The 26,099-nt window shown below is 40.2% G+C and overlaps 1 protein-coding gene across 1 annotated transcript in view; it reads left to right on the forward strand.

Moving 5' to 3' along the window:
• The first annotated feature begins 770 nt into the window (after positions 1-770).
• Ncald (neurocalcin delta) overlaps positions 771-26,099 on the forward strand; it is a 160,644-nt gene continuing 135,315 nt past the window's right edge. Inside the window, exon 1 of the mRNA XM_048359036.1 lies at positions 771-845. The gene's annotated coding sequence lies outside the window, so the exon portion shown is untranslated. The remainder of the gene's footprint in view (positions 846-26,099) is intronic.

A 26,099-nucleotide genomic window follows, 5' to 3' on the forward strand; every position in this document is an offset into this window, starting at 1 on the left:
GTTTGGGACTGCCATGTAATTGCTGCTCAAATGGATGATGGATAGATGAATGATCTAGAAGGGCTGCAGTCATGTTTTGTATCAAGAGGAGAGATGTCTAAGGATGATGTCACTCACAGAGAATACTTTTGCTAAGAGCATTTAAGAGTCAAATGATACAGCAAAAATTGATTTCCCAAAACAAACCCTACTTCTGATTTGTTTTGTTTTGTGCCCAAACTCAATGATCCAATAACTGTTCCCTATTTTGTTATTTACATAGGTGAGTTGTGGTTTTATTTTCTTACAACCAAAAGATTCCTAAGCGATAGTTCCTATGTAAATTCCATGGAAAGAATTGTATTACTTTATTATTTTAACAAATTTACATGTTTTCAATATTAATATATTTATATGTATGCCTATGAATACATTTATTTTGCAGTTTTTAGTCCTGCATAAAGACCATTGAGGCCTGAGTGTCATTAAATGCCTATTTCTCCTGGGAGCACTTTGCCTGTATAACATTAGTTTAAAGCATTTTAGACTGTGAAATGCTGAGCCCCACTTTTGCTCTTTGGGGGGACTGTACCTCTTACCTCTGTGGTACAAGACTTACTCCTGAGTATGTTGAGCCAAAGACCAATGAGGCTGAAGGATGTTAGTGGTTTTGTAGGTGTGTTTCCTGTTTCCTGTTTGCAGAGGCAACTACAGAAGCAATAAAAGTATCCGCCTTACCTAAAGTCTCTCCAGCTGTCAAATGTTCAATCACATGTTCCCTAACTATGAGTGATCTCAGTTGCAGGGCCGCTGAGCTGCTGAACAATCTGTGCTGACACAGAGGAGGCACTGAGCGACTGCACACCGTGAGTTCACTTTTTCACCTTTTGGATATTAGATTGTGTAAATGCTGATTCAAAATGGAGATGTCATATTCTGGTGAGTTTGTTATGTGGTCAGGTTTGTGTTTGGTAGATAGAAAATACGAGGTAACAGTCTGTCGTTAGAGCTGTCCTGAGATAACCATTTCCATTTTTAACTTGAGATGAGTTTATATGGCACCCCAAAGGAAGTTCACCACTTGTTCTCATTTTCAGAATTTCTGTTCTCTCCTACTGTGACTGATTAAGTAGGAAATTTTATTTAAATGTCAGAGAGAGCTATGAAAACAAAACCAACAAAACAAAAAGCAAGACAAAATGAGAGATTTGATAATGAAAGAGAACCCTGGTTCCTTCTTTCCTGGAAAGGAAAGGATTTGTTTGCTCCTCCTTACCTTCTGAATCTACTCCTTTATTATGGAAAAGGGACAATGATATTGTGAAACAAGTAAATGGAATGCTTTCTAATTTAGAGAAGATTCTTCTGAAAACCTATTACAGTATAATTAGAGCAGCAGCAGTCATAGTGAATTTCCTGTCTGGGTAAGAACATTATTACTTTCCTAATTTGTCGATTTGCGTCTCAAAAGCCATCTCATTGTATATTTAGGAAATTGGCTTTTTAGGAAAGGAAAGCTACTTGTATATGAATTTCTTGGAAAAAATTAAGATGAGAGACAGCCAAGATTTGTAGTCAGGTAGTGTGGCTTAGGCCTTGGTAATACTTTTTGTGCCGATTACAAACAAAACATGCTATTTATTAATCAACTGTGACAAATGGTGTGTGTGTGTAGTAAATTGGAAAAGTAAAATAAACAGAGACAAAGGCAAAAGCTTTTTGTGTATTTGCTGATGTTGGGAAGGGAACTTAATAGATGTAAAATGAAATTTCAATATGTTTGCTCTCTCTTTCCTTTCACTTCTCCCTCCCCCATTAATCTATGGCTTGATTAAGTATTCAATGAATAGTGTAGCTCATCTGGATGTAACAAGAGGGAAAGTGAAAGGTCTCAGTTCCGAATCTGAGGAGGCAGTGGTTTTTAATGAACTCCATTGGACAGGGATGAACTACTTGAAGCCATGTTAAGCAGTGTTTACTACCTCTCCCCATCCCTGCCCTGCCTCTCCCCATCCCTACCCTGCCCTCCAACAACATTGAGAGCTTAGAAGGCCAAGACTGAAGTGTACATTTAAATCAACTAAGATCAGGTTGTCCCCAAAGGACTTTTTTTCTTGTGAGGTTTTGCTTGAATTACTTATGAATATCATAACTGTACATGTGCAGCAGCCAGCAGAGCTTTCTTATGTCATATTTGTAATGTATATTCTTGGCTAAGATGGTAAATAAAGCGTGAGTGAAATCCAACACGATAACTTTGCCTTGGGTGCAGAGGTGTAAAGAGTATGATGTTATTGGCTTCTAGTCTTCCTTGTTTCTTCTCAAGCATTTGTCCCTTTCCTCGCCGCCCCCCCCCCCCTGCCACATTCCCCATCCTGTACCTATGCCTGTGATCTGATCTCAGGGACAACTTATATCTCTCCTTTAAGGCCCTTCTAGAGTGAACCCAAATTAAACTTGATCAATGTGGAACAGGAGTTCATGGTTCACATCTGTAGCAACTGTAAGACTCAAAAGAGGACAGTTTAGATGAGCTGTAACAGAAATTAGGCTTTCTATCTGGAGCTTTCTAAAAGCATGGTATAAGTCAGCCAACACGTCCTGTATTTCCTGGACTTTGGGAAATTTTGCACAAAAAAATTACACACACACACACACACACACACACACACACACACACACCCTGTGGATTAAACCTGTAGTAATTTGCATAGTGGCAGAGATCCAGACAATAGATGGGAAGGGTCTATGAGAAGAAATTATTTTAAAGTAAGACATGAATAGACTATAGGTTTGTGATTATTGCTGACATCCTGGGAGGGTCTCTTTAGTCCCTTGAAACTAGGCCCATTTTCTCTAGATCCCCAAGAAATTAAAACTTCTCCCTGATTCCCAGGTGACTAGCTTCTCCTTACAAGATATTGGATGGAGTTATATTTTCCTGCAGGCCACATTTCTACTTCTCTTAGAAGAAGGGATGATATAATCTTCTTAGCTGTAGAGCTCTCTGATATTTTATTTTCAATATCCCATAAATCCCCTCTATCACAAAACACCTGTTTTGTCAACAGAAAACCTTTCATTCAGGAACAATAATAACGGAGAGATTAACTCAGAGACTTCTCAGCACAAGATACCAAATATCCAGAGGATAATTAAAGTATGCTTCCAGATGTTTCTGAATATAGACATGGAGACAAATACTGATCATCCAAGTAATTGATTCCCTGTCTACCATTTTCCACTCCGTCATGCTTTTCATGCCCAAACAGATCATAATTTCAGTGAAAAACAAAAACAAAGCTGCCTTTCAATTAGTATATAGAAAAAGAATAGAAAGGGAGCAGTTTATTTCCCAGCAATGTGGCAATGTGGTCCTTTGTTATATAGGTGTAGAAGCAAGTAGCTTGCCCTCGAGAAATGATGGCTCCAGTTACCCAAAGCATTGATGAAGCACTTATTAAGAAAGATATGGTTTAACATGCACTCACATACTTGGTAGAGATCATATTCCTAGAACAATAACTCATTTAGTTGTCCAATAAGTATTGATGAAGCACTTGCTATGTGGTAAACACTATGTGAGATGATGGGATATTAATGGGGAACAAGAAAGCATGATTTTTGAGAGAGATGGTGCTATAATGTGGATATGTGAATTCCCCTAAAAGCTCAAGTGTTGAAGGCTTGGTTGCATAGCTCATGGCACTCTTGGAGGTGAAGGATGCTTTAAGAGCTGAGGCCTAGTTGAAGGAAGGTAGATCAGTGAGGCCACACCCTTCTTTCTTTGCTTCCCAGCCACCAACAGGCAAGCAGCTTCTTTTACTACCCACTCCTGCCATGATGTGCATCTTGCTGTAAATCCAGAGGCAATGGGGCCAATTCATGGACTGAAACTGCTGAACTATGAGCCAAGATAAACCCTTTCCTCTTCCTTATAAGTTGTTTTATTTTAGCTCTTTGCCACAGATACAGAAAGCTAACACAAGTTGCTTAGGGAGGAGATGAAGAATAATAAACACATTATATAGGTGTTGCAAGAAAACACCAATGGAGAATTGTGCAGCTATAAAATACAAGCCTCATACCTAGTTTCGTGGGATATCAGAAAAGGTATCTTTTGAGGATTATGAAGGTTTAGGGATGGGCATAAATGTGTTCTAGGCAAAGGACTGAGGTAGAAAAAGCACAAAACTTTCTAGGACCTGAATCAAGACCATTTGCTGGAAAGCAAAGACTCATGATATGAAAGGAGAGCTAGAGAGATGACAGAGATTCCTGAGAATGAATCAATGAAAAGGCATGAATAGTTCATAACAGGGAACGAGTACTATTGTCTCTTTTCATTGGTATAAAAATTAAAGGAGCTATTTCAGCTTCTCACAACCTATAAACACTAGACAAAAAAAAAAATCCCTACTGGGTGCTGGTGGGTCACACCTATAATTCTAGCAACTCAGGAGGCTGATATCTGAGGACCGTGGTTCAAAGCTAGCCTGGGCAGGAAAGTCATGAGACACTCTCACCAATTAACACCAAAAAGCTGGAAATAAATCTGTGGCACAAGTGGTATAGTACAAGCCTTGCTTATAAAAACTCAAGGACAGCATCCAGGCCCTGAGTTCAAGCCCCAGACTGGCGCATGCATGTGTGCGTGCAGACACACACACACACACACACACACACACACACACACACACACACTATCTCTGTTCATATGGACCGTATATATTTTTTTTAATTTATTTATTTATTTATTAATTGAACATAAATTTTTTTACAAGGTGTTGTGCAAAGAGGGTGCAGTTACATAGTAGGGCAGTGTGTACATTTCTTGTGATATCTTACGACCTGTTTTTCCATCCCTTGTCTAGGTCAGGTAGACATATATGCAATATACAATGTATCAAGAACATATACAGTGTTCACAGACTTGGTCTCTACTGTCTCTCCGTCTCCCTTTGTTAACAGTCATATATCAGGGAGATCATGCCCCTTTGTTTTCTGTGTTCTAGGCTTGTCTCACTCAACATTATTTGTTCGAGTTCTGACCATTTCCCTGCGAATAACAATATTTCACCATTCCTAATCGCTATGTAGTATTCCATTGTGTATAAGTACCATATTTTTTGGATCCATTCGTCTGTGGAGGGGCATCTGCGTTGTTTCCATATTTTGGCTATTGTGAATTGTGCCACGATAAACATGGAAGTACAAATGTCTTTTTGATATCTTGGGGTTTGCTGTTTAGGATAGATGCCTAGGAGTGGTATGGCTGGGTCATAGGGTAGGTCTATATTGAGCTTTTTGAGAAACCTCCATACTGTTCTCCAAAGTGGTTGTACTAATTTGCACTCCCACCAACAATGGAGAAGGGTTCCTCTTTCCCCACAGCCCCTCCAGCATTTGTTGTTTCCTGAGTTCAGAGTATAGGCCATTCTAACTGGGGTGAGGTGGTATCTCAGGGTTGTTTTTATTTGCATTTCCTTTACTACTAGGGATGTTGAGCATTTCCTCATGTGTTTCTTTGCCATTTTTATATCTTCTCTTGTGAAGCATATGGACCTTATATTGTAGTAGAGCAGGGAGATAATAAGGAAACACATCCAATTTGTAGTAAGTTTTTGTTTATAAGGTAAGTGGTATTTATGTGGACTTTTACTTGTTTATTTAATTTTTTAGTGTTGTTATAACGATGATGTACAGAGGGATTACAGTCTCAAAAATCAGGTAACGAGGTACATTTCTTTTTGGGCAATGTCACCCCCTTCCCTCATTCTCTCCTGGTTTTTCCCTTCTATCCCCACTCACAAGTTACATAGTTCATTTTCCACATAGTGTCTAGTGAGGACCTCTGCTACAATTGTTCATCTGTTGTCCCTCCACTTCTTGCCCTCCACCTTACCCTTCCAAAGACAGATAGAGGAACAAACAAGACAAAAAGAAAAGAAAATGAAAACAGTAACAAAGTAAAAATCTTGCTTCCTGGAGTTCATTTCAGTATATTATTTTATATGATCAGATGCATATAGGCATTGAACCTTTGTGTTCCTCTCCTAAGAATATCCTCCTTTGGTCTCACTGTGTATGAATGTCTAGAGTCTTGTATAATTTATCATGTCCCAGTGTCTTTTAGATCTAACTTCTGCATATGAGAGAAAAGAGATGCTTAAGTGGAATTTTACTCTGTGTGTGTGTTTGTGTGTTTCATATTGCAGTTAAGTGTGGCTGTTCTTCTGTGGAGTAAAAAAAAATTGGTTATATGTTGTTGTTCTTCATAACACTTGGTTCATAGTCCAAGACTCTGGAGAAATTCTAGGACAGGAAAATAAGGGAGTGAAACAGTAGGATTTGCACTACTTTGGTTTTGATTCTGAGGACCTGGAGATGCCATTACCCTCCATTACCTCACCACCTATCTCCAAGGTGTATGGGGGAAGGATGGAGGGAGAAATCTAAGTCTCTGTATGAAAATAACTCAGACTAACAATATTGCTTGTGATGAATCAGAAAGGCAGAGCATTTCAGTCTTCCTATTTCTTCTTACAAGGAGAGCTGGCTATCAGACATTTAATGTAGTTTATAGATTTTACACAATTGCTATCTCTAACAAGAGTTCTCATCTTATAATCAATGGAGGCATTTAAGGAGAGGTATTTCTTTCAGACATTTATTTCCCTAATCTGTTATTTGATGGTGCATCTTAAAGCCATCAACGGCTTACCAATCAGCGTATAATACATCGCTGGTACCTCTGAGTGCTTCGACTGTGCCCATCTTCTCTGAAGATCTACTTGAGGAATTCCTCAGAGAAGAGCTTGCATGTCTATGCGGAAGGTTTTACCATTGCTGATGGAATTAAACCAAGACTTCTGTGAGGATTGCTGTCAGGTCTTGATTGCAAACAGCAGAAGGTCATTCCTTATATCAGAGGGAGGTTTAATAATTGTATTAATTATCAAGAATCTCTTCCTTTTTCATTTATAGGCTGTGTAAACCAAAGTGATTATTTCTATGTATGCTGCCTTAGCCTGTTGGGGTAGCTATAAAAATAATACCATCAACTGAGTGGTTTATAAACAGCAGAAATGTATGTCTTCTGATTCTGGAACACGGAAAGCCTCAGATAATATGCTGGCAGGTTTTGTGTCTGGTGATCAGCTTGTCTCCTGGTGCATAGGTGTTTTATCCTGGTAGGGTGTGTGTGTGAGAGAATGAGCTCTTGGGGGACTCTAGGGATCTTCCTTTGCAAGGACACTAAGTCTCATTCGTGTGGTTTCTGCTCTTGTGACTTCTCAAAGATTCTGCTTTTTAGTCCCATCACTTGGGGTGAGGATTTCAGCATATGAATTTTTGGAGAAACAAATAATCAGACCCCATCATATGGCAAGAGTCTTATTGTGGACAAAATGATAGAATGTTGATATACCCTTTAGTATAAAGTCTCTCAATGTAGCATGATTGACATTTTAGAACAGATGTTTCTCTTTTTAAAATTTAATTTTATTGTCAAGGCTATGTGCAGAGGGGTTATAGTTACATACATAAGGTAGTACATTTCTTGTCAGACTTGTTACCTCCTCCCTCATTTTTTCATACCTTCCCTCCTCTCCCGCCCCTCCCACAATTGTAAGTTAGTTTACAACATACTGTCTTGTAAGTATTGCTGTTGCATTGGTTCATTTTTTATCCTTTGCCCCACCATTTTGATGTTCCCTTTCCCTTCCCTAATTCAGATAAATGTACATACAATACCCAGGGTACCAAAATAAAATACAGTGACAACAGGGGCTAAACCATAGAGAAGAAAAAAAATCAAGAAAAAGAAATAATTTTACATAGTATTTTAAAAATAACCACAAAGAAAAACCACTTGTTTTACTATCTTGGAGTTCATTTCACTTAGCATCATCTTATATGATCATATGTACATAACCATTGAGCTATTGTGATCCTCTGCTAGGATAGACACTATGTTTCCCCTCATTGGTAATATTTAGATCAGGTGTTTCTTTGCACTGTAGGATATTGAGTAGACAACGTCTCTAGATATTGCCAAATATCCCTTGGAATAAACAAAATAGTCATGAATTGAGAACCACTGCTTTATCACGTCACAATCAGTGACTCATGGTGATGTGTTTTAGCTTTTCATTGTAGTTGCATTGCAAATGTGTTCAATTCTAAATGTGTAGATTTCAGTGTAATAGTGCAGTATTTTCCAGTTCTCATGTCACAATTATAAGTGATATTATGTAACCAGAAATCCTAACATGGTAATGTGTTTTACACTTTAAGAGCGTTGTTTTCTTTTGTAATTTTACACTCAAAATTTAAAAGTTAGTGCTTCAACCATCTTTTAAAAACTACATCTATGAGATCCCTAGTGCAGCCAAAGACTTCAACTTAGCCTTAACAATTAAGTCTTTTGGTGACATATAGAAACATAAATGACACACATTTATTTAATAAGTTCAATTCTAGTTTTATAGGAAGTACAACAGAATAGTAAAAAAGGAACACTCTTATGTCTTTTGGTGATGATGCCTGACATTTAAGCATAAGTTATTACAATAGTATATTGGTTTAATGTTCTCCTAATATCCGTGCTTTAATCACAGTTTCTGAAAATGGAAAGAATGTGTTCACTGTAAAGCTAAGAAATGGTATTTCAAAGTCACTTTAATCATATACGATTAGATCTTCAAAGTGGCATTTTATTATGTTATGGAGCCTGGGAAGATTTAAGATTAAAAAAGTTTACTTAGACATACAACTAATATATGGCATCATTAAAGAAACTATTTTTAATTCCTTTTTGCTGTTATTGTTTACCTCACTTTTGGGCCTCCTGTCCCAGTATGTGGCATGTAGTTTAAATGAAGCCAGTAGTGCTTATAAAATGTAACCTTTTTTTTTCTTTCACTGTCATATTCGGGATTTTTAGGCATCACTCTGTCTCTGTCTCTATCTCTGTCTGTCTGTCTCTGTCTCTCTTTCTCTGTCTCTGTCTCTGTCTCTGTCTCTGTCTCTGTCTCTCTCTCTCTGTCTCTCTCTCTCTCTCTCTCTCTCTCTCTCTCTACAATGCTTTGAAAGCATACTAGTATTCTTGAACTCTCTGAGGGAAGGACTAGACTTTTTTTTGTTGCTATTGTTAAGTTCCATGTTGTCACAAATCAGCTTGCGTCCTCCTGTCCAAGACTGGTACTTAGATCTTCTCCCATGAAACTCAGTACTGCAAATGCAACAGCATCCAAGGTACTGCGCACCCTGTTTAACCAGATGGAATCACTTGATCACACACTTGCATAGTGGGGCAGTGCCCAACTGTGGTCAAAGTTGGAGTGTTGTATTAGTCCTGGTTCAGCCTAACAAGGCTGGTCCACACCATGCTTGTAGTACCCTGCCTTGGAACGAGTTCTCTGTAACAGTGTCTACATTGTTCCTTTCCACATCATAGTCCCAGCACCTAGCCAGTTGCATACTCAGCCCATTTATTTCACTATATAATACTAACATCCCTTGCTTCCCAAGTAGCATGGGTCAAATCTTGATCCATTTTAGGACCAAGAGGATTATCATGCCTTAACCATAATTGAAAACAGAAAGAAATGACACTATCAGATGGATTGTATTTACATCTATACATATATATGCATAGAGAGATAGACTTTTTAATATAGAATTTTACTAACAAAATAGAAACCTCACCTCCTAGTGCTAGTATGACCTTTATAAAGATAATTTGATCAATATTTTGCTTTGCTTTCATTATATAGCTGTAAAGTTTACTAGTACCACCACCACCAAAAGAAAAGATTGACTTAATTCAGATTCACTAAGTAAAATAAGAAAATGAGAATCATATGGAGTTAGTTTAGTAGCTACCACTGTAATTTCCACTGGGAAAAAACCTGAAACTTAAGTAGCATTTTTCAGAATGTAAAATGTATGAGATCAATGAGTTGACAGTACTATGTGAACATATATTTCTAATTTTCAGTAGCACAGGAATGTCTTTTTGAGACGGTAAGAAGTTGTGGTTGGGCTGGGAATATGGCCTAGTGGCAAGAGTGCCTGCCTCGTATACATGAAGCCCTGGGTTCAATTCCCCAGCACCACATATGCAGAAAACGGCCAGAAGTGGCGCTGTGGCTCAAGTGGCAGAGTGCTAGCCTTGAGCAAAAAGAAGCCAGGGGGGCTGGGGATATAGCCTAGTGGCAAGAGTGCCTACCTCGGATACACGAGGCCCTAGGTTCGATTCCCCAGCACCACATATGCAGAAAACGGCCAGAAGTGGCGCTGTGGCTCAAGTGGCAGAGTGCTAGCCTTGAGCAAAAAGAAGCCAGGGGGGCTGGGGATATAGCCTAGTGGCAAGAGTGCCTACCTCGGATACACGAGGCCCTAGGTTCGATTCCCCAGCACCACATATACAGAAAACGGCCAGAAGCGGCGCTGTGGCTCAAGTGGCAGAGTGCTAGCCTTGAGCGGGAAGAAGCCAGGGACAGTGCTCAGGCCCTGAGTCCAAGGCCCAGGACTGGCCAAAAAAAAAAAAAAAAAAAAAAAAGAAGCCAGGGACAATGCTCAGGCCCTGAGTCCAAGCCCCAGGAATGGCCAAAAAAAAAAAAAGAAAAGAAGAAGTTGTGGTTGAAAGGCTCACATTTTTTCATTGAGCATACATTTCATTGTATTAAAGTTCATAGCCAAGAAAACCAAGGACACTTACTATTTGTTTTTCCCACTCTTACTAGCCACTTACTTTTCCTTGGAGCATTTAGTCTTTCTGGGAAACATATGACATAGGTCAAGAACCATAATTAGTAGCAGTTTGATGTTATAGGTCCTCAAAATTCAGTAATTTGTACCTTCATTAGATCAGTACTACTCTGAAATATAACAGTATAAATATGAAAGTATAATGCATGTATATATTACATATATATTATATATGTATATATCACACACATATATGTATATATGTATACATATATTTATGTATATATGCATGTATATTTGTGTATATACATAGATACACACACACATATATATATGCATATGTATGTATATATATTTTATGGGCACATTTTGGAGCCAGTCTTTTTTTCTTTATTAATTGTAGCACTTGCTTTTTTTTTTTTTTTAATTGTTGGTGGTTGTGGGGCTTGAACTCAGGGCCAGGGCACTGTCTGAGCTTTTATGCTCAAGGTTAGCACTCTACCACTTTGTGCCACAGCAGTACTTCGGTCTTTCTTGTGGTTAATTGGAGATAGGAGTCTCACAGACTTTCCTGCCTGGGCTGGCTTTGAAAGGGAATCCTCAGATCTCAGCCTTCTGAGTAGCTAGGATGATAGGCATGACCCACTGGTGTCCAGCAGCATTTGCATGTTTTAAAGGGGGAGGTGTTTGAAGACCTATAAGAGTTAGCACAGAACTCTCAAACTCTCTAACAGGAGATTTACCCCTAGAGAGCAGAGGATAATTACCGTGCTTTGTGTTAGAAGCTATTGGTCACCAAGGTGGTTTATTAAAAGAAGACAGAGAATCTTATCCACGTCCAAATGTAATTTGTCCTATCTTGTATTACTAATGTAGTTATTAGGGAGTTATTAAGGATTGAAAGTGCAGGATTGCTTAGCAACACACATAATGGTGTTTATTCTTTTGAACAGCAGCCACAAGTAGAATGTCTTTAAAATGTCCTGGTAGGTGTCTTCATTGTTCTCCCATGTAATGCTCTGTGTACCCATTGCCATGAGATTAAGTAAACCACTTGGTCTGTAGTTCTCCCTGAAGATTGCCATGAACCATGTCTAGAACCAAAAAAGAAATTAGGCTGGGGCTGGGGATATGGCCTAGTAGCAAGAGTGCTTGCCTCGTATATATGAGGCCCTGGGTTCGATTCCCCAGCACCACATATACAGAAAATGGCCAGAAGTGGCACTGTGGCTCAAGTGGCAGAGCGCTAGCCTTGAGCAAAAAGAAGCCAGGGACAGTGCTCCGGCCCTGAGTCCAAGCCCCTGGACTGGCAAAAAAAAAAAAAAAAAGAAAAAAAGAAATTAGGCTACAGATAAGAACAGGTAATATAGAATTCCTATAACTCTCAGGTCCTGTGTAAGTTTTTTTTTTTTTTTTGCCAGTCCTGGGGCTTGAACTCAGGGCCTGAGCACTGTCCCTGGCTTCTTTTTGCTCAAGGCTAGCACTCTGCCACTTGAGCCACAGCGCCACTTCTGGCCGTTTTTTTCTGTATATGCGGTGCTGGGGAATCGAACCCAGGGCCTCATGTATACGAGGCAAGCTCTCTTGCCACTAGGCCATATCCCCAGCCCCCCTGTGTAAGTTTTGACATTTTCACAGTGGTACTTACCAGCAGTTCTTCCGTGGTAGTAATGTCACTGCTTATCCTGGTGGCGATATTGTCCTTGTGAGATGGGAGGGCCTGCTGTAATATTGTTCAGATTGCTTGCTTTGGGTTCTGGCTTTTCAAGAAGAGTCTATAATAACCAGAAAGGACACAAAATGCTGATGTCCTAGTGATGAGAAGGCAGCACATTCAGGAAGAACAGTGCAGCACTCCGTTGTTGCTTATACCTTACCGAACACATCCTGGTGTCTGTAAGAACCGGATTGATCTTGTATCCCCTTCCTGTGATTGTACCTGCACTATCACTGTATCTTATCTGAGTACATTGGAAACTGTATATACTGGTATTAGAACTAGGAAAGTGAAAAGGAATACGAAAATTGAGAGACACAGGATAAAAAGACAAACTACTCCAAAAGCAATACTTGCAAAACTGTTTGGTGTAAACCAACTGAACAACTCATGGGGGGAGAGGGAAAAGGGGAGGGGGAGGGGGGAATGAGGGAGGAGGTAACAAACAGTACAAGAAATGTATCCAATGCCTAACATAAGAAACTGTAACCTCTCTGTACATCACTTTTTAAAATAAAATTTAAAAAAAGAACTGGATCGACATTGGTGTTTACATGACTAGACTCACTTCTCCAAATCAGAAGAGCAATTGTGCATGTCAGAATCCTGACTTTCCTCTAGTATTTTCCTGTTCTCAGCTTCCTTATTCATCCTCCCTTGATCTCCTAAATCCTGATTTGCTCTGGGAAGAGCAAGAAATCCCAGGGGCTAGGATTAGAAAGGGAAGAATCAACTCAGTTAAACTGAGGCATCCCTCCATCGGGGGGCGGGGGGAGGTAGAAATATTGTGCACGGTGCTGTTACCCAGTGATTGCTATCTGTTTAACCTTGACATCTGTGGATGTGCTTTAGGGATGGGAATCAGGGAGCAGGTGGGATAATTATTTTCCTGAAAGGTCCTAAATGTGATCATCTTCCTCATGAAGTTGTTGGCGTTTTCCACATCCTTGCCTTTGTTTTTTCTTTAATGTGTCCTAGAATCACTAATTAATTATGGACCTGGTTCCTTCTGTGCACTTGCTAATTGGATATTTTGAAAAATTGTTCCATGCTGGCTTAAATAATGAGGAGAGAATTAAAAGGCTGTGAGGTGCTGGGAAAGCACCTCACAATGATCATAGAAACTCGGCAAAAAAATATCACCCAAGATAGTTATTAGTCCAGTAATCAGGGGAGATGGAGGGATGCGGCAGAAGTGTTAGTAGAAAGTCCTCACAATGAAGTGATGAAAGGACAGGGCCAGCAAGAGGGAGGACCTCTTCTTGAGAGGAGCATTTCTGAGAATGGAAAGCTGTTTGAAGGAAGGGTACATTGGCTGGATGACCATCAATAGCTGCTTCCTTTTCTTGGGAAGATGGTCTCCCCAATCACATGTGGCAGCATTTTGAGGGCCAAGATACTGACAACTGTGTCTGGGATCTTCCATTTCCTAAGCTGTGAGACTTGGAGCAAATGAATTAATCTGTCTGAGCATCCAGTTTTTTATCTGTAAAGTGAAAAATGATAGTGTATATGTTATAGAGTTGTGGTATGGAATAAGCGATATCAAATTGGCTAGTGTCTGCACCACTTCCTGCACCAAGCAAGCTCAGACCTGGCTAGCCATCATTACTATGCAGTTCAGTGGCTCATTGCATAATGCAATAACAGAAAACTATTAAGACAGGTAACATAGTTTGTTTTGCCCAACTCATGGTTTAAGGTAACTTGTAAGAGACTAGTGTTTCCATTTCTTCTTCTCCGTTCTCTTTCCTGCCAGTTTGCTTTCTCTCTTTCCTGCTCTCTTCCTTCCAATTTGAAAACCTGGATGAGAATAGTACAGCAAGGGACTTTTCATTGTTGGCCATAGAGAAAATGTAAAAAATGTTGAATAAGGACCACAAGTGCAAAATCAATTCAGAAAGTTATTCCATTCATCCAAGGGGGGGTGGCGCGTGACTTACTTTGCATTTAGATATAGATGGTTTGCAATTGCAGACTCTAGATTTTCTCTCTTAATAAAATGTCAGCCTTGCTCATGGCAAAGATTCTGTGCTCTTCATTCACTGCTGTTCCCATGGGACGTAGATCTAGATGTCAGCCCTGCCTTTGGGCTGAAGTTCCTGAAAGTTCTCACACTTGCCTACAATCCGGAGACAATCTTCTCTTGCCTGTGTCACCTCTCTGGAAGAAAATGTGTATATATATGGTGATGTACAGTGGGGTTGCCATTATATAAGCCAGGAAATGAGTACATTTCTTTTTGAACACTTTCAGCCCTTCCCTTGCGCTCTCCTAGTTTTCCCCTCCTATCCCCACCTACACATTGTATGGTTAATTTTCAACATAGTGTCTAGTGAGTACCCCTGCTGCTTTTGGTCATCCTTTGTCCCACTCTTTCTGTGCCCTCTCTTACTGTCCCCCAGGCAGATATATTTACAAACAAGACAAAAGATAAAGAACAAAAACAGCAACAAAAAAAAATCTCTTGTTTCCATTTCTTGGAGTTCATTTCTATAAATATTATTTTATATGATCATATACACATAGCTATTGAGCCTTTGTGATCCTCTCCTAAGACTATCCTCCATTGGTCTCATTGTGTGAATGTCTAGAGACCTGTATAGTGTATCATGAACAATCTTTTACTACTCTCTTGACTAGCTAGATGGAGTCAGGAAGGAAAGACTTGTTGGACACCAGAAAGACTCATCTAACCACAATCATATAATAGGAAAATTTAGAATGAATAAATGTTAGTGTCTAAACTTTTAGGTCTCATTCAATTCACTAGGATTATACGAGACAAAACAACAAAAACAATCAAATGACCTCTCTGGACTTTAGCACCACATGGAAAATACTAGAACAATTGTAGATTGGCAATGCTTGCCTTGGTTGTTTGATTTATGCATTTAGAAGCATTTCTACGGATCTTTGGTCCCTGGTAGGAAATTGTGAATCCTAACCTTGTGAATCATATGGTAACAGCTGCTTTCCCACTCTTTCCCCCAAACTCAGGGCTTTGCAAAGAAGGTAGGAGGAAAGCCAGAGGCTGACATCATGTTCCTCCTTCCTAGCTTCCAGTAAGTTCCACAAACTGGCACTCCCCAATTTGTACTATTTAAGTCCCAGCTCCATGATTTTTTTTTTATTTTATCACATTCTACTTATACTCATTTTTTATTTGATATCTGCTGTAAGGCCACTCCCCTTTCATGTTAACTTACACTGGTCCTAAGCACCTATTGGTGTGCATAGAATAAGTGTACCACTCTAATGCACTCCAATTGTGCACTCCTTTAAATGGCCTCTAGTAACCCTTTTGGGATGTATTCCACACTTTAGGAAAGACCTCAAGAGCAGAGCTCTGGGGATTCCACTGTCGTCAATGTCCTTGTCCCAATGAACTCAGAGCTTTGAAGGAAAGAAAACCCATTCTTCTCTAAGGAAAATATTGAGGATCCCATTCTAAGGCACTAGGATTATCCATTTTCTTTTGGCTTTGAATAAGGTACAGATGTGACTCAACCTTCTTTGTGATGCAGAGGACAAAGAGAGCTGGGAAGAAGAAAGACAAGTATTTTGCTGGTTTAAAAGCTCTGGAGGGAAAGAGCAATTAACTGGAATGAGATAATGTAGAAGCACAAGAAGTGGTTGTGGGGAGAATGTTGGATGGAAATGTATTTGCTCAAATAATCAGAGAATGAAGTGAAGGCAGGAGACTTTCTGGAGCTCTGCGCTTCCTCCTTTTTGACTGTTGGACTTTCACTTATGAGAACATGGAATTCTCATTTCACTTATAATCTGAAAAGACTGATTAGTTGTACTCAAAGGCTCATTTAAAAAATCCCAAGGGGATGGGATTCTTTTAATTTATGATTTGTTTGTTTATTTTCTCTCTCTCTCTCTCTCTCTCTTTTTGGTTTGGAGACATAGTCTTGCTATGTAGCCCAGGCTGCCCTCAAACTTACATTCCTTTTTCCTCTGTCTCTGGAGTGCTGGCATTATAGGTATAAGCTACCGAGCCTGGTAGGATGACATTATTCAATAAGCTTTCTTCTATTGAGATTATTCTCTGAATAGGTTAGCCCCCTGCCTGACAAAGGGCTTTGCTATGAAACTTACTACCAAGCAATAGGAGTTAGAAGCAGTTGTAGACTTTTTTTTTTTATCATTCTTTCACAGTTAAGAAAGAGATAGATGTTAGATTTTATCATAATACAGATCGGATAGATCCAGCCCCAAGTAGTCTCAAGAGTCAAATTTAAAGAGTAAATACTTTAAAAAAAAATCTGAATTCGAGAGGATGAAAATATCTCTGGGAACATCTCCCCTGGCACATAGCAGAAGTAACTGCTTGCAGATGAACCCCTGTTGTGGGGATGGTGTTGGAGTCTTGGGGTCTAAGCTGCATTGAACTAGGCACCCAGATAGGATTTTGATTTGGGGGAAGAGAGATTTGTTAGGAACTCATTCATAGGTATAAAGGCCAACTGGGAAAATCCTTTGCATTGTTTTTAGTTTTGCAAAATTTTAAATTTAAAAATAAAGTTCACTAAGAGAAAGTGCTAACGTGGTTCACATCCTTTTCAAAAGAGGACAGGGGCCTTTAATGGCTCATGCCTGTAATCCTAGCTTCTCAGGAGGCTGAGGTCTGAGGATTATGCTTTGAAGCTAGACTGGGGCAGGAATGTTTATGAGACTCATCTCCAATTAAGCACCAGAAACCCCTCCAAAATCAGAAATGGATCTGTGGCTCAAGTAGTAAAGTACTAGCTTTAAGCAAAAAAGCTCACGGATAGTGCCAGGCCCTCAGCTGAACTTCAAAACTGGCATACATGTGGGCACACGTGTGTGTGTGTGTGTGCGCGCGCACACACACACACACACACACACACACATAGAATTAACTTGCCTTCATAGCACATGAAATGCCATCTTCCTTTCTAGTCTTCCAGAATCTCAACTGGGATATCTAAAATAAGGTTTGAGTTTCTATCTAGATTTGAGAGAACACTCATCTGAAATTATGTTTTCAGGTCAGTTTCTGCCAGATGTTCTTTAGGTTAATTGTGAACAACTTTTTCTGTCTCTTTTTCTTTTTCTCTTGCATGCCTCCTTTCTTCTTTCCTTTTATGTCTTCTCTGTTTTGCTCTTGGGTCCATTCAAAGGCATAACAATGGCCCAAATCTGCTTGCTCTAAAAACCTTCTCTGCCTCCTTCCCCCCCACCCCCCCGCCACTCCCCACCCCCCATAGACTACTTCTAAACCTTCAGAGTTTTCAAGACCATATCAAGGTTTGGCTAAGGCGAGCATTTGGGTTTCTGAGTTTCTGGCAGCAGCTACTCTGGATGCTTCCAGCAGAGAATTAATGGCTGGTTGTACTTTACTGAGGGGGGAGACATAGAAACCCACCTTACTACTTACTCTTGAACAGTCAGACCCAGCTATGATTCAAGCAAAGTAACAATTTTAAATTATTAGATTTAAAAATTATGGACAAAGTAATTATGGTCAATGTCACCCCTTCCAACATTGATCAAGATGCGTTGTACCCATAAATTGATATGTTGAATTGAAACCCTTTTGTACAACCACTTAAAGATAATGAAAAACAAAAAGCAAAAAAAGAAAGTAATTATGATGTATATACATATAATTCATCAAAATTTAGCAGAATAAAACAGAGACCCTGGGAAAATGTTTTCTTATTAGTTATTTGTTCTCTATATCTTCTGAAACAGCAATTGCATGATATTTAGAAAACAAAAAAGAAAAGTCACTTTTCTGCTGCTTGAAACCATGAACCAACTGCACTTTCTGACTTAGAGAAACATTTTATGTTTATGAAATGAGAAGGGAAGGGCCGGGTAGGTTGAGCTGAAAAGACTACAGCATTTAATTTAGTCTTCTCTTCTGGTGAATTAGCATTGTGCCCATACTAATGACCTGATGTATTTTCTGTTTTTAATTTCCTCAATTTTCAAACTGTAGAATTCCATATTATCGTATCTGTTTCTTGGAAACAGAAAACACAAGTAAATATTTGAGAAATTTGATACAGAGAAATTTGGTTTGAGGCTTGTCAAAAAGATGGCCCAATAAAAAAATTATTCTTGCTCGCATCTGGTTTATTATGATTCAAGGAAATTATTCTTTGTAGACATCTCTTGAGTCATTTCAAATGCAATACATAACTGGGCAGATAAATACTGTTTGCCGATAGTCCCAAGAATTTTGGTCACTGCACAGATGTAGTGTTTAAAATTAGAATACATGCAGAGATTTTGACTTACGTCTTTCATTAAAATGGAATCTTTTGAGCCTGTATTATTTGAGTGATCTTTGAAGGTACTGAAGCAAGAAAATAGATGGAAACCTTTGTCTGTCTAGTTTGGCTTTCTCTTTCTTCCCATGGCAGGACTTCCCGGCAGGCATGGTGTTTATCTTAGCTTTCTGTTGCGTTGCATCTGTGACAAGGTCACCACAAACTTAGGGACCTAAACAGCGGTAGCTTATTAGACTATTGTTATGAAGATTGGAGGCTAAAATCAAGGTCTCAACAAAGCTTCCCTTCTTCTGGAGGTTAGGAGTGGGGTAGCCATAGTTCTTGGTCTTATATAGCTTCTAGAGGTCATCTCCATTCTGTGGCATGCAGACCATAGCCCTCATGGTTCCGACTTCTTGTTTTCATCACACATATCCTACTTAACTCTGATCCTCTCATTTTAAAAAAATCCAACTCATATTAATATGGTAGATCCAGATAATCAAGAATAATTACCCTTTCTTGAGTGTCTCAAGTTCATTACACCTATGATGTCTTCTTATAGGTGTGAGGTAACATATTAAGTTTATGGGAACTTAGATATGGATGTATTTGGGACCCTTCTCCATTATATGAATTCTTCAGCAAACCAGGCCATGGGTTTATCCCAGAGTCTCATCACTGTTTCCCCTAGAAGCAGTGATGTCCAGTGTCTACCCCTGAGCACCCCTAAGTCCACCCCTGAGTGACGTCACCACTGCAAAGCGAGCTTGGGCTGTCCATCATGGTTTTAATAAGGATCCCCAAATGACTGTCACATACAGCAGGACAAAGAACTGAACTACATCCATTAGCAATCAGAACCAGTCTTACAATCAGATCTCATTATACACTGCTGAGAACATTCTCACACACTGGGTATCATTTCCCTCAGCCTTATGAGATACATGAAGTGAGTCAGTCTCCTTGTTTCCATACCACGTGATTCAGAAACCTTCATTCAAGTCACCCCTGAAGGAGACTCTGGACCTCAGTATTTTCCCAAGAGGCTACACAGTGTAAGAAAGGGGTCTGTTCGCCACATGAGGAAATTGACAACACACGCAAGACTAGATCAGGAAGAGCTTCCATGCCTGAGAGGCTGCCAGAATGCCTGTACAGATATGGTGGGTAGGATTCATTATGGCAATCCCATGGTAGATCAGGATCTTAAATGCTGATGGAGAAAGCATAAGGGTCCAAGAGAGAGCTGAGCTCTACTCTTAGTTCTTTGGTTGTTGTTGTTGTTTTTTTTTTTCAAAATTAAAGAGATTTTTAATAATAGAGATTTGTTCTTAATTTCATTTTAATCAAGGAAAATTTACCTTTTCTGCAGTTTTGGGGGTTTAAATTCAGGCCCTTATACATACTTGCTAGACAAATGCTGTAGAACCCAGCCCTTTTTGCTTTATTTTTAAGATAAGGCCTTGTATTTCTGGTACATTTTTTAACATTAAAATGATCACAACTTTCATTTTTTTATTTTAAACTTACAAAGATTAAGTGGCTTTTTAAATCTTTAATTTTAATTCCTTTGGATTATAACTGGGGAGTTTTTACTGGGCAAATAACAGCGTTAGCCTACTTTTTCTCTGTGGAAATCATAATGAAAATGTATACCAAACTAAAGACATCACCATGTTGTGGGTGTTTCATTAATATTTATCTTAATATTGTGATAGTTTCCCTACTAAATCTGATAAGTCTACTGGACAGTATAGTGTGATGAGAGGTGATTTTTTTTTTAGCTTTGAGTAATTTAATTAAGATAACATCTCTGACCTTAGCATCAAACTTCTTTGTTTACGCTTGCAATTATTGTGTAGTAGGATGCTGTGCTTGCTTCTATACAAGTCAGTTGTAAATTAGCATCGTGGAGGCCATTAACTTCATATACATTTTTTCCTATATTTTCCAGCTCATACTGTAATTTAAAACAAAATAAAAATAGATTTCTAATTTTCTTCAAGTGTAACCCAAAAGATAGAGTGATATTGAGGTGCCAGACTTTGAAGTCAGGCTCCACCACGTGAACCCCATTTTAGAATCGAACCCTGAGCCAATCAGATTTGTACCTGTGTTCTAATCTTGCTTGCACAGCTGATTTGTAACCTTGTTCTTTGCCTTTATAAGCCCTGTGTAATCACAGCTCGGGGCTTCCTCCTAACCTCCGCTGTGTCAGTGGGTAGGACGAGGCCCGAGTTGGCAGCTCGTTAAATAAAGCCTTGCCTTGCTTTTGCATTTCGGAAATGTCTGAGTCTCGGTGGTCTTCTTGGGGGTGGTCTTGCGACTTGGCACAACATTTGGGGTTTCGTCCGGGATAGCCCCAGAGACCCCGAGATCCCAGACTCCGAAGGTAAGAAAACAGCGCTGTTCATTTGTCTTGTCTAGATAATTTGTCTGTTTTGCTTTTGCTTATACTTGTAGGGCGCGAGTCAGTTTGGTTTTTGGCTGGAACTGACCAGGAGGGCCTCCTAAACGAGACTCAACCCCCCACCTTGTACTTGGGTCTGCTCCTTCTGCTTATCTGGCAGGAGGTTGTGGGCCAACTTGGGAGATCTCCAACTCTAACTCGGGTCCACTCCTTCTGCACCCTTGCAGGAGGTTGTGGGCCAACTCGGGTCCACTCCTTCTGCACCCTTGCAGGAGGTTGTGGGCCAACTCGGGTCCACTCCTTCTTGCAGGAGGTTGTGGGCCAACTCGGGTCCATTCCTTCTGCACCCTTGTAGGAGGTTGTGGGCCAGCTTGGGAGATCTCCAACTCGTAGCTTTTCTTAGGCCTGTGTGTTTTCCTCCTTTTGTATTAATTGTTTGTTTTTTGTAGCCTTTTGGACTGAACATCTGATCTGAGCTATGGATAACGTTCTATCTTGAGGACCTCCATCTAGCCCCCTAGACTTGATCCTAGCTCACTGGAGGGAGGTTAAGGAGATAGCTCATTTTTGTGTGTTTCTTTCTTGCACTGTGCCTGACTGACAAATGGATGATGGGGAACGTTCCTTCCACTCCCCTGGACTTGACTTTAGCTCACTGGAAAGATGTACAGGTGACAGCCCACAATCAGTCAATCAGTGAGAATGTCTGCAAAAAAAGAACTCTAGGGGGACCCCCACCCAGCCTTCTTAAGCAGAATATTGTTTGGTGCGCTAAAATGTTTTACTAAGACTAAAAATGTTTTACTAAAACTATCAAGCCCTGGAAAATGAGGCTGGAGAATGCTAAAATCATTTGTTAAAGGTTTTTGTCTTAAAATGTACGGCCAATGCTTATTCAGCGCGCTTTAAGATCTTTTGAAAATGTATGTGTGTGTGCGTGTGTGAGTGTGAACATGTTCAAGACTGCAGTATGATGCAAAGCTAAGTTTAAATTCAAAGGTCTTCATGCCATGCAGTAACTGGGACTGAAGAAAAAAAAAAAAGAGGCTCTTTTGAAACAAGCAGCCCGTAAGCAAAGGGCGGCACCTGGTTTCAGATTGCCTGTGAGCTTCAGTTTTTCTGATGCAGATAAAAGCTAAAGTGTTGTGTTAGTGTTAAAAAGGCTTTGGAAATCAAGAATACATTTCTAGATAAGAAATTTGGAAGTAAAATTGTCCTAAATAATTATTGCAAAGTGAGAAAAGGAGAATTATGGCTACCAAAATGTTTAATTGCCATTCCAGCTTCTTTGTAGGTTTTTTGTAACAGTTTCCAGCAGGCCCACAGAGAAGCACAGGTGATTCCTACAAGTTTGTCAAGATCTAATACTGACCCTTAATAAGTTCCGGGTAAGAGAACATGCTTAAAAACTACTTCTGTGTGGACCACCTTGTTGCTTATAATTCGAGTAAAGTGGCCCCTTATAAGACTCATTGATCTGAATCTGCGGTTCGAAGCCAGCCCGGGCAAAGAAAGGTACCTGTGAGAGACTTGTCTCTAATCAGCCAGCAGAGTGCTGGGAACGGAGTGGTGTGGAGCTCAAAAGTGGTACGGTGCTAGTCTTGAGCTGGAGAGCTGAGGGACAGCACTCAGGCCCTGAGTCTAAGTCGAAAGTCACTCCTCCTGGGACAAAAGTGATAGAGCATCCAGAGGCAGTAAGCCACTGCTTGGATGGCAGAGATGGTGTCAGATCCTAGAGTCACTACTGTTGGCCTTTCAAAAGTTAAAGCCGGGAAGTCCTAGAAGAATAGTTCATAAGCATGCCTTTCCAATGCCCATGTCTGTCTACTGGGCAGGAATTTGCCAGTCATCTGTGATAGTGGTTAGTAAGGGTAAGTTTGTCAAATGAGAGGATAGATTAAAATCTCACCCCCCGCATTTACTCAAAGCCCTGACTGGCAGTGAGAATTTTAAGCTCATCTGTTTAGTAAAGAAAGCTTGTAGACCTGAGATTGTGTCCTTATTGAGATCTGTTAAAGGCCTGCAAAGGTATATTGTTAAAAATTGCAAGACCTGTCAGCTTGCCAATGCCCCCAATCAACAGATTACTAAAGGAGCTCGCCTCTGTGGGAATAGGCCAGGTGTGTATTGGGAAGTAGATTTCACAGAAATTACAAATATTTGCTAGTTTTTGTAGACACCTTTTCAGGATGGGTTGAAACCTATCCAACAAAGCATGAGACTGCGAATGTAGTGGCTAAGAAGATCCTGGAAGAAAGATGAATGATCTTCACCCATCAGCCCCCCTTTAAAACCGAGGGACCAGAGTTATTTTCGGATACTACTTTTGGCCCTACTGGTCCATGCCTTACCTCTATATCATCCCCTAGACATGCAAGCCATTGAAATGGACAGAATGGAGCCATGATTGGCTCCCAAGGTACTAAAAAAAAAAAGGGGGGAAATGAGGTGCCAGACTTTGAAGTCAGGCTCCACCACGTGAACCCCATTTTAGAATCGAACCCTGAGCCAATCAGATTTGTACCTGTGTTCTAATCTTGCTTGCACAGCTGATTGTTGTAACCTTGTTCTTTGCCTTTATAAGCCCTGTGTAATCACAGCTCGGGGCTTCCTCCTAACCTCCGCTGTGTCGGTGGGTAGGACGAGGCCCGAGTTGGCAGCTCGTTAAATAAAGCCTTGCCTTGCTTTTGCATTTCGGAAATGTCTGAGTCTCGGTGGTCTTCTTGGGGGTGGTCTTGTGACTTGGCACAACAATATCAGGCTCCCTTCTCCTGGCGCTGCTTTGCTGTACATGTCTCCCTTTGACCACAGTGTGTCTCCAGGCCTGTGGTTATATTACCTGCCTGTGTAAATCAGTGTTGCCTCCAGCAATGGACTCTTTCCTTATGCTCCCTTCCAGCTTCTACTCTGGCCTTTATTTGGCTATGCTCCTTCTCAGGGATCAACGAGTCTCAGAGCCAAGGGCACCTGTCCTTCCTGAGCTGGCACTGATCCCCTAAATCCTGACTACCTTCCTGGGCCTGGCATCACAGAACTTTTTGCTGTGTTGGTCTGAGCCACATGCAGGATGAGCCCTTTCTTAGGGAGGTTCTTCCAAGTAGATGGGGAGGGGAGTGAGGGGACAGAGAGGATGGAGATGGAAAATGTGAAGCTGAAGAATCCCTTGTGTGTCTTTTTTTTTTTTTTTGCCAGTCCTGGGCTTGAACTCAGGGCCTGAGCACTGTCCCTGGCTTCTTTTTGCTCAAGGCTAGCACTCTGCCACTTGAGCCACAGCGCCACTTCTGGCCGGTTTCTATATATGTGGTGCTGGGGAATCGAACCCAGGGCTTCACGTATACGAGGCAAGCGTTCTTGCCAATAGGCCATATTCCCAGCCCTGAAGAATCCCTTGTTAGTTATTATTATTATTATGCTCTTAGTTTAGGTTCTGAGACAGTCTCATTAGCTCAGGTTGGTCTGGAACCCTCACTATGTAGTCCACATTGGCCTCAAACTTGGGATTTTTCTATCTCAGCCTCATAAGTTCTAAAATTATAGGCAGGTTGATTTTCTGATTATCTTAAGAAAACCAATCATGCTAGTTTTGTGTTTTTTTAAATGCTAGTTTAAATCTTGCTGGCTGAAAATGGGTAATAAATGCAGGTGATAGAAAAAGACTGGTTTTCATGTTTTTCTTCTTATTTTGAAAACGTGAGACACATAGTTTTAAGATGCTCCAAAAACAAAGGGGAGGAGATCCAGTATTTCTACAACTTGAAAGCAAATCTTTGGCAGAGGCCAGGTTGCCAAATGGAGAGAAACTCCTCCCTTTCGTTTATAGACTCAATATCCAGATTGAGTGGGTAAATCTAGTTGATCAAAACAAACCTTGCAGTTGATTTTAAAAGTCATGAGTGATAGTTAGGAACTCTTATCTTCCATACCTCCACCCCAGGGGATGAAAGCAAAGGAGAAGGCTGTGGAGTGAGGGGGAAGTTCGGGTAGGTGGGCGATCTGAGGAGATGAGGGTACAGAGTGGAGAAAAAGGCCCCAGTGTTTGCCTGTTGAGTGGAAATCCAGCACCTTGCTTCATAGTTTTGAGGAAATAGCACACTTACCTTTCCCTCCTGGGCTTCCCGTCCTCATCCATGAGGAGAAAATAACAGGATCCTCTGCCCATTGGTTGTTGTGAAGATTAAAGACACACATTTAGAAGTTTGCCTCAGAGTACTTAGGAAACAGCAAATGCTTGTTATTGCTAATGCCTTTTGAAAACATAAACTGCCAGAAATCTGGAGAAGGTTTATTTTTTATTCACATGGTAGCATTCACAGGGAGCCTGGAACAAAAGCATTGAGCTGCCATTGACTCATTGATTGATTGATTGATTGTGTGTGTGTGTGTGTGTGTGTGTGTGTGTGTCTGTCTGTCTGTCTGTCTGTCTGTGTGTCTGTTGTGCCCACACTAGGGCTTGAACTCAGAATCTAGATACTAATCCTTAGGTTTTCTGATCAAAGCTGGCCCTCTATTACTTGAGCCATAGCTCTACTTCTGGCTTTTGGGTGGTTAATGGGAAATAAGACTCTCACTGGACTTCCCTGACCTAGCTGGCTTTAAGATACAATCCTCAGATCTCAGCCTTCTGAGTAGCTAGGATTATAGGTGTGAGCCATCAGCACCCAGCCCATTGACTGTTCCCTGATACAGGAAGGATTGTCTCTGTGTCCCTGTGTTGGTTTAAGGCAAAATAACAGGAGTGAGTTCATGGGAAACACACAACTGCACGGGGGTGTTTGTCCTTTGTAAAAAGTTGGATCCAAATTGTGTTCTTTATTTATGAGGTAAGTAGAAATTCATCACTACTCAATACTTGCTTATAATTTGAATAGCATATTTTTAGACAAAGCATAGTGATGTGAAACTCATACTAAATATTTTCTAAGTTTTTTTGTTTTTTTTTTAATTTTTTTAAATTTTTATTTTTTATAGGCAAGACTTTATGTTATATTTATTTTCCAGCTTATACAAACTGAATGTAAAAGCA

This window comes from Perognathus longimembris, chromosome 12, assembly GCF_023159225.1.
Source record: "Perognathus longimembris pacificus isolate PPM17 chromosome 12, ASM2315922v1, whole genome shotgun sequence".
Lineage (NCBI taxonomy): Eukaryota > Metazoa > Chordata > Mammalia > Rodentia > Heteromyidae > Perognathus > Perognathus longimembris.